This window comes from Apaloderma vittatum, unplaced genomic scaffold (genome assembly GCF_000703405.1).
Source record: "Apaloderma vittatum isolate BGI_N311 unplaced genomic scaffold, ASM70340v1 scaffold19617, whole genome shotgun sequence".
In the NCBI taxonomy this organism is placed as follows: Eukaryota; Metazoa; Chordata; class Aves; order Trogoniformes; family Trogonidae; genus Apaloderma; species Apaloderma vittatum.
In genome coordinates, this window is record NW_009724874.1 from 12,673 (window position 1) to 22,281 (window position 9,609).

At 38.4% G+C, this 9,609-nt stretch overlaps 1 protein-coding gene across 1 annotated transcript in view; it reads left to right on the forward strand.

The window, feature by feature from the left end:
- Nucleotides 1–9,609, forward strand: part of GPR1 (G protein-coupled receptor 1) — an 11,832-nt gene that overhangs the window by 223 nt on the left and 2,000 nt on the right. The window lies entirely within an intron of this gene.

Below are 9,609 nucleotides of genomic sequence, written 5' to 3' on the forward strand. Positions count from 1 at the left end.
ACTTATTTCAGATATTATTTTGAACCACCCCTGCAAGAAGAAAAGATACGAAAGTATGCGTGAATTTAATTTTTAATGACTTTTCAATGTGTTTATACACACTTCAAGGAGGTTTTTCTCAGGTTGGAGAATGGTAAGTGACCTTGACTTTAAATCTCTTGCTTTCTCTCTACCCTTGCCTCCCCTAGTGTGTTAATTCTAATTGTTTTATTTGATAGGAGATAGCATGTCTCCTATAGCTCTAGCAATTCCCAGTATTACTAGAAATAAGTACATCAGTTCTGGTCTGAATAGATTCTAGAACTTAAACTAGAAATCATTTCAACTTAAGTGGCAGACTAACAAAGTAATTCTAAAGAATTACAGTCATGCAGAATTAAACAAGGCTTTTGTGATCTGAGCTGGAAGGTGTGTGTGTTTTTTCCTAACCATGTGGAATAAGGTAAGATGTGGATCTAGCTGTCATTAAGTGCATGAGAGTGTATTTCCTATGAAGTGACAAGATTCAAAGCCTTATGTGTTACTGCACAATGAGATGTGGCTAGATTCCACCTCCTGTTTGGACTTAGTGATAACCATGTCATTGTAACCTGTAGTCCTTCTAAACGTGATCTTGCAAAGCCAAACAATACTCCAGACCGGTTTTCTTAGATTTACAGAAAATGTATAGATTGTCTATGAATTAAAACATGTCAGCTTTCTAGCTGAAAAGAATTGTATTACTGAATAATTTTAAAATATTTATTAATTCATAGCTAATGAGAAGAGAGGGAGTGAGGGTCTGTCAGAGTAAAGGAATTTGTCAGACCAGCTTGTAGAAATTGTTTCAGGAATAATTTGCTTATGGCAGTTTACTTTCACTAGCATTCTATTAGTGTTTTGCCATGGCTGAATTAGGAAATTACAATTTGATAACTCAGTATACTTTCGTTTAATGTCACTGAAATTTCTACCCAGATTTAAAACATTGGCCTCGTATGCCAGGGAGGACAGAAGTCCTCCCAAGGTTACCTTAATTGTCGAGATTTTATATGTGCTATGCATGATACTAGAGTCCACTTCTATTACACTTAGAATCTCTTGGGTGTGGTGTAGTGGAAGTTATATGACTCTGGAGAATGAATTTATGGTTTGGATTCTCTAATTGGCTTTGAGGAAAGGGATTATAAGCCAGGGAAACTCTGTTATAAGGATTCCTTGGCAGGATCTGACTATAGATATTTACTGTGGGGGCAGAGGAAAACTGCTGATGAGAGTAATGCAATTTGTATGTGCTGTATGTTATAAATTCTTCCTTTTTGTTTTAAGAATTTCTTGCTCTGCTGACAAACTAATGAGCAACTTCTGAAATGGTGTCAGATTCGTGTTTATTTCTGACAGTTTGATTCAAGAGGGAAGTTTACATCTGTTTCTTAATTAAGCCAGTTGCCTTAAAGACTTTTCTTCTTGTGTTTCTTAAAAGCCACTTGAAGTTTGTGCTTGGTTCTTAGATATCATTTTTTATTAATAACTCTGCTATTCCAAGCACTAAGCAGGTAGATTTGCAGATGATTGTAGTCTGTTGAACAGTCTTGTTTGTTTCTTTATTCATTTTGTCTTATGGAATGTGCCAGTGGTTCAGCTGTCTCTCTTACTGTGGTAGCGTGTTGTCTGGCTAATTTTCACTCATTATTTTTGATAATGGTTTTATTTGTGTTCATTCATTCTGAAGCTAGGAGTTTCACAACAGTGCAGGGCTCTGTTGTGGCTGGGTTTGCAAAACACAGCTGAGTGGGAGGAAGAGTTTCTCCTGGCCTGTTACCAGAAGAAGGGGTTGCTGTGACTGGAGTAGACAGTGTCCAAGAGACATCTGATTTTAGAAGGGAAGATGCCATGCATAGGTCAAGTCTCCCACGCTTGCTACTACTTGTACAGTGTGCTTAAGACTCCTGAGACAAAAGGAAATGTTATGTGTCCTCAAAAGAAGCATATCGTACTTCCAGGGGAGCTTAACTAATTCTGTGTTCTTTGTACCTTCAGTATGTTCCAGAGGTGAAGGGTTTGGAGACAGGAGCAAAAAGCCCTGTATAAGCCTGTGGATGCTCTCCTCCAGAGAGAATTTTTGCTGATTTTCACAGCTCTCCTATACCTGGCCCACCATTTTTACTGCATTACAATTCTGTAGATGAACTGAACAGATTTGCTGCAGATAAAATGCTTTTTATTAGTGAGCTCAAAAGGAAGCTGTAAGTCAGGTTTGTTTGCAAGAGTGATCTGCAAAGGCCAGTACTTGAGAGTTCTCCAGTCCTTACCAGGGACATCAGTTAGCAAAGAGTTTGCAGCTTTCTTCTACTTCACTTGCCCAGCCCAGGCTCTCTTTTCCCTTTTTGATACCCTTCAAAGGATGTATTCTAAGAACCACAAGACACAAGTATGAAGTACCAGCACGTTTTTCCTCTACCTGCAAGAGAAAGTTGCTTCTTCATTCTTTTGGCAAGGTCCGAATTCCACCTTCAACTCTACCTTTGAATCTACTGTTTGGCTTTGGGCAAGATACTTCTGTTTCTAAAAAATGTGTCTGTTTATTCTATTTAATTATAAACAAGGCAGGAATTATCTCTCATTATATGCTTATAGCGCCTAGACCTAGTGAGGCTTTGATCTCAAAGGCTAGGGCCCTTGGGTACTTTCCCAACATAAAATACTTGCTTTATTTCAGCAAATGCAGGCCTGTCACAGAAGTTTTATTTTCTTTTAAAGCCTTGTGAATGGGAGAGAGAAAATGATGAGTAGTATGTCCTTTACCATCAATGTAGTATCACTTCCTACACTCTCATGTTTTCTTTTCTAGTGATCCTCCATATCACTTTAATGAGATGTTTCAGAAATGTTGAGAACCCATTTAACAAAACTGAGTAACCTTTTGCCAAGGTCCTATCTCTTAACTGAGGGTGTTGTACCATATCTGGTGTAATTAAGGGAGAAGTGATTTGCAGAGGTATTACGGGAAACCTTTAAAACCAGTATTTCCAAGCTCCTGATTTAACACCTTAATCATAGATGCTATATATTCTTATGAGTGCTAGAGAGTGTTTCAAATGCCACGTTAGGTGATAGATGAATATTCAGCCCTCCTGAAATTGTATTAACAGCATGAATTTTTCAGTTTTGCAGGAATACAGACAGTGCTTATTTTAGACTTGATCTTAAAGTAAATAAAAGTTAGCTTTTTATGGATTGGAATGTTAGAATAACACTGATACAGAAGTAGACACCCTTTATCTAGTGTACACACTGATCCTAGTATATGAGCTGTGAGGACAAAATAAAGTATGTTATCTTATCAGCTGGAATGTTTTGGCTACATACTAACCATATTTTGGAAATGCATGTTCTGATGCACACATGCGCGGGTTACCTGTCAAGAGTAATAACCACAGCAGAGTAGTAACCACAGCAATATTACAATCACGCTAGAAGAAACTGCTGATGTAGGCTTAATGAGCAGTGGAATAAACCTGAAAGAACAGACATTATTTCAGAGAGCAGTACATAAACATACTGTTAGGAGTGAATGGCAAGTTCTTATGTGAAATAGAATAGGATATAAGATGGCATACTTGAGGAATGAGTTGTGTTGATGATTTTTTCTGAGGTTAGCTCTTAACTGTTCTTGTTAAAAGGACTGTAAGTGTAACAGATTGTAAACTATGTTTATTTCTTAATTGATACAGATTTTGTATCCTGCTGGAGAGGTTTATTTTATTTTTTCCTTAATGACCTGTTGTTACCCTGCAATAACTTTAGAATGGCTGTAGTCTAACATATGTCTGTTTGGCCTTATTCAGTCTGCTGAAACAACAAGAAATCTCTGCATTTGCTCTTTATTGTCTGCTCTCACTTTGCTACTTCCTGTGAGGAGAGAGTTATGCCTAAAGCTTGTGCTTGCTGAAGGAGTACAAACACTTAAACAACATGCTCAGGGCTGCATGATCACGTAAGGATCATATGAATGCTAGTAAAAATCTTTTTTTCATCACAAATGTACAAAACTGTTGCAAATTAAAAATACCAAATATTTTTTGTGTGTGTGAAAGATGTAAAAAGCTATTACGATGGCCAAAAAAATACTGCTAGCATTTGTGGAGGAGTAGAAAACATGAGAAACTTCCCTGGAACAATACATCATTAGTGTGTGTATCTTTACATGCTGAGGACACAGCCAGTATGATACCTGGTGTACCTGCTGGGCTTTGTCACTCAAGGCATGTGCTTGATAGCTCTAAGGTATGTCCTGGGCCTGCGGAGACAGATTAATGTATGTGATAAGCAAATGGTGGAGATCCAGATTCCTTCTCCCTTCAGTTTAGAGACTTCCTGTAGGTCATTCTCAGCCTTCATGTTCCTCACCTGAGCCCACGTTCACTAAGGGTTATGAATACTGAGGTGTTATGGCGGGTTATGTAAATACTTCGGCAGTGCTGACAAATACTGTATAAGACTATATGTTAAATCTCAAGTGCCACTGTTTACCTAAACTTCTGGGTTTACCTACATATAAGAACGCTTAGGGTTTTTTTAAATTTATTTTCTTCCCAGAATGGGGCCACTTTAAGTGTTTCACAGGTATCGCCTGTCATTTTATTGACTTTGATGTAGTATGTTTCTGATCACATGATAGACTTGCAGTGGTTATGGCAACTCTTTACATTCAAAAGGAATATTTAAAAAAATATTTCTACTTGTAGCTCTATTAATGGAAGGGAATAAGAGCACGAGCAAGCGTTGAATACACAGTTACCAAGTGCCCCCCACAGTGCATATCCCGAGGACCTTTGAGTTTTTATTTTCTTTGAGGATGGAAGTCTTGGTGCTTGGGATCAGCATGAGAATAAATCTCTTCTGGCGATATGTGGTTGCTGATTGCAGACATTTATGAGTTACCTGTTTGTGGAAATAAAACACAGCTCGATTGCAGCAGTTGATTGGATGAGTTCTTATATTCAGGAAAGATCTACTGTAGATACTTTTCCTATTACAGCAGCATTATTTAGATAGCAAGTTGGGTCTTCCATTTGTTGTTTAATAGTTCTGTGGTGGCAAAAGTACTAGCCTGAGATCATTGCTTTCCCAATATTAACTGAGTCGGCTCTGTAAGGGTTTATTAATCCCACTGTAACACTCACTTTGTGTAAAGTGTTATGAGGCTGTTATCTGGTCAAATGAATTCAATACCACAGATGAAATAGTGTGTTATGATTAACAGGATCATGTCTGGCCTTGCTTACAGAAAGCTGGTTTTGGCATAAGTTTTAGGAGATGTTTAGCTAGTACATTGCATATATATTTCTGACACAGCTTTGCTGAGAGAGGGAATGAAAAATGATGGGGTTTTGTATTCTCATCTTGTCTGCTAGTAAAAATGCATGTACGTGGTGGCTAGAAAAAGTTTCCAGTCACATACTGTATCTGTTATGAACCCATCTTAGTTATTGAGTTCAGGAAGGCTTTCCGAGTAACTTTGTTACCATATGTCTAATGACCATTAAAGCAGTAGAGAGGTGTTTGTGTATGACCCTGTGAAAAAGAAAATATACACACAAGCCTTGATTCTCCTTTTGTGTATACTAACTTAAAATGCTTGTTTCCTAGTAGCTTTGCCTGCAGGGCCAGCTTTAGTCTTAAATTATAGCATAGCTATGATTTAATTTTGTAGTATGGGTGTTTCAGGCACTTCCTGCTGTAGGAATGTTTCTACATGGAGGCAAGTGGTCGTCTTGGATTTGTTCTTTTGAAGGAGAAATATGAGACAGTTTGTAGTCTTGTCACTATTCCAAGTGAGTTTTAGGAACTTCTGGCCTTGTAAAATACTTGACAGAAACATGTATATACCCCAAACAAACTTGCTCAGCCTTCTATGTTTTGAACTTTACAGATAAACTACTGGGTGAATTTCATGTTTATGTTTTTGAAGCTAGATAAATTCAAAATTTAGCACCTCAAAAGATCTAAGAATTTTTTGGAGGGCTCTCAAATTAATTCAATATCCAGACAAACTTCCTGAGACACACAGTATGACAAGCAGGCTTCAGGCAACCTTTTGAGAAACTAGTTGTTCTCCAAAATTTGACCCTTGCAAATGATGAAAGTTGAAGTGAATCAATCGAATAAGCTTTCCTTTAGCCATAGATCATACACATGGAATGTGATGCTCAGAATTATTCATAAAGACATTAAAAGGAGGGGTTTTATAATGCATTCCCTCTATGAAGTTAACTGTTGAGTCAGCCAACTCCGCAAATGATAATTTTCATATTTCCTATTAAGTCAGGACCTAGTATTGTGACCTCTAAAATCTATTTAGCTGGCCAGAGGCTCTGAGCACTGTTTATCACACTGAACAAATAGATCTGGAGACTACCACTCAAATATTTGTGTTATCTTTTAACTAACATAGACAATGAATAAGCTTTTCCCTTGGACCTCCCTGGAAATTTCAAAAGTAATGAGGACCAAACATGAGAAAGAGCTTGCCTGGCTGTAGGCCAAACATGTGGCAAAGAACTACCAACATAATTCAGTTGGACCCTTACCTGAGTGGTGCCCAGAGAACTTTGAACTCCCAGGAAGACTTTGCATCAAATGAAGTGAGTGGAAATTGCAACAGTTTTGTTTGTTTTCTCCTATTTTAGACTGAAAAACCCAAAGAAATTAAATTCCAACACCACTCCACTGACCTCAGGACTAAGGCATGGAGAGGTCATACAACTTCCCCTGGTTAAACAGGACGCGTGTGGCATAGCTATGAATAGAATCCAAAGTACCAGACCCATGTCATAACCGTAAGGCCATTCTTAGTGTGACAAAAGCTGTTCTATTTTAAGCAGATCCAATAATTTGTTCAAGTTGTTGGTATTTATGAAATATCGTAATGGTGGCACAGAAAATTAACTCCTAGGTACTTGCAGCAAAAAGTTGTGCATGTGTCAGTGGAGATCTGATTGTGTAATTCCCTGCTGAACTTCAAAGAAAGACAGTTCATGCAGCACATGGTGAAGTCTCTTCCCAGGAGTTCTGTGACTTTGTATTTTAGAAACATTTCCTAACAATCTGTATTTCATGGTAATTCTCTGTTCTGTCCCAGGATCTATAAGATACTAGCCTGTCATATTTCTATGACAGTAGTAATTAACTTTTGTTTTACAGAAGGAGACAGGAAATGGAACCTCCTGGTCAAATGTTCTGAAAAGTATTTGCTCAAAAATAAGCAACTATATTCATAATTAAGCAGCTGAATCAAGGAGGCTCCATTTCCAGAGCTGCTTATGACCTCAGCAAACAGGAGCAGACTCCAGTTGAACTGCTGAACATATACTTTACACAGGCTGTTTACTATTTTAAAAAAATAAAATAATAAAAGACAGGATGAAGTCTAAACTTGCTTTTATTCATCCGTGTGCAGTACAACAGTGTTCTGTAACCTGTGGTTGCCCCCAAGTCCTATTGCCAGGCCTCTAACCATGCTTTCCTGTTTATTGAAAAGTATTTTCTGCACTCTGACTCCCTTTTGCAAACTCAGACCAGCAGAGACTGAGCCAGTGAACTGCATCAAACCTCCCTTACCCTTTCTAGCAGCTGGCCTGAAAGCCAAGTGGAACCTACTGGCAAAAATTCTTGTTTTCTCTACTGAGCCTCTGTTTGTAGACAGGTACATGAGAATCTTTCCAGTCTGGAAATTAGGCCACTTGTCAAAGATCGTACAGGAAGCCAGTAACAGAATAAGGAATAGAATTGGATTTCTTCGTGTCAAGACCTAGACTTGAACTGCAAGACAGTTCTGACTCTGCAAGTTTATTAATAAATGAAAGCTGAACTAATGTATTTGAAACTATCTGTGTTTCAAGACCACAAACATCCCTGCGGAATGATGGTTAATGGTTATCCCAGAAGATGCAAACCAGCATAGTTCCACTGACAATCCCATACTGCTTGTCTCTTTCATGGCAGGGCTTAACAGCGTAAGTTCTGTTGTAGAAATGCTTCATCTATGTGGATGTCGGAGAGAAAAGTTTGGGCTTTGCAAATGTAAATGCCAGTTTTTGCAGAGCCCTAGCCATAGAGCCTAACTTCAACATCTGTGTGCTGGGAGCAATGGTAAGCAATGTTCCTCCTGCTTTTTCTGCCCCCACTGCTCAAGAGCTATACAATTGCGTGACTCAGAGCTAGAGATATGGGAAAATACAAGCTTGGAAAAATAATTGTGTTCTAAAGGTGTGCTCTTTCAATGGCAGAGTTTTAAACTAAGAGAGGCTTGGTAAATACTTGGTATTTATTTAGCTATGTTTTCTTTCTCCTGCTATATATTGTCTCCAAAATGCTAACATTGCTGGGCAGTAAGCAGATGTTCGTTATTGTCAAAGGTCTTTTTAGCAACATTATGGGGGCGAGGGGGAAGGTTGGGGAAGAAATGTTTGAATCCAAGTATTACTGTGTTGTGCTGTTGAGAAACTTGAAAGCAAAATTGATGAGTGACTGGAATATAGGATGTTAGTCAACAGGAGTCTGAAAAATGGAAATTCTTTTTGGGTTTTGTTTAATTGCATAAATTCAATTTGAAGATACAGTTCTGTATATAGGCAGACCCTTAAAAATTCAGTTTTTATCCTGACTGTCAGCTGAAACTGTCCAAATGTAATGTTGTTCCAGATGTTAGTGGTACTGCTCCTTGTTTATGCTATTTCTCGGCAGCTGTTAAGCTATTTGAAAGAATGACTCAAATGGGTGGTACTGGTATTTGGTGCAGAATCTACCCCCAAGGGGCATGTAATTACATAGATGCAGCCCAGTAAGTATCATTCTATCAGGACAGCAAACCAAATAACATTCCTTCAGCCTGATGTAAATTACAAAGGGCAAATGTTATCATAGCCTCTTCATGGAACATTGACTCATTACATATTTTTTTAATCAAGAGATAAAATTACACAACTTTTAATTTTTTTTTACCCTTTGCCTATCCATCTAAAAACGAGAAATATAATCCTGCCAATGCATATGCATATCCATAGTTTCACTAGTCTGAGTGATCCTTTCAAGATAAGTGAATTGGAGGAAAGGTATGTACTTGCATACGAGCTTGCAGAGGCGGTTCTCCAGGCAGTGTACTCTGCAGACCCCTCTCCTGTTGTCCTTAGCATGCTAAAATTAATGGAATTAGAGGAATGCAGGGCTAGGTTCCAAAATCTTGGGCTGAATTTAAGTTTCTGAATGGAGCTGGAACACAGAAGTCTGCTGGTGAGCTCATGCACAGTACAGCTAAGGGCTGGTTGTACCCTGCTCTCGGGAACAGGTTTTTAGTGCAGCTGCGTCCAGCCAAAAAACAGAGGTTTAAAAATTATAACAGAACTTAGCAGAGTATTTGTTTTGACTGTGGCCGATACTTTTGTCAGACTGTGGCCATCTGTGCTGTGCCACAGCTTTGTGTGCATGCTATGACCATGTAACTTCTGAGTGCCTTTTCATGCTTAACCTCTGCTTGCTGTCTGTTTCCCCATTCATTTCTCTTTTTTTTTTTCCCCCTGCATTTTTCTTTTGATTTGTATTTTCCCTTCACTTTCCTTATCCTGGTTT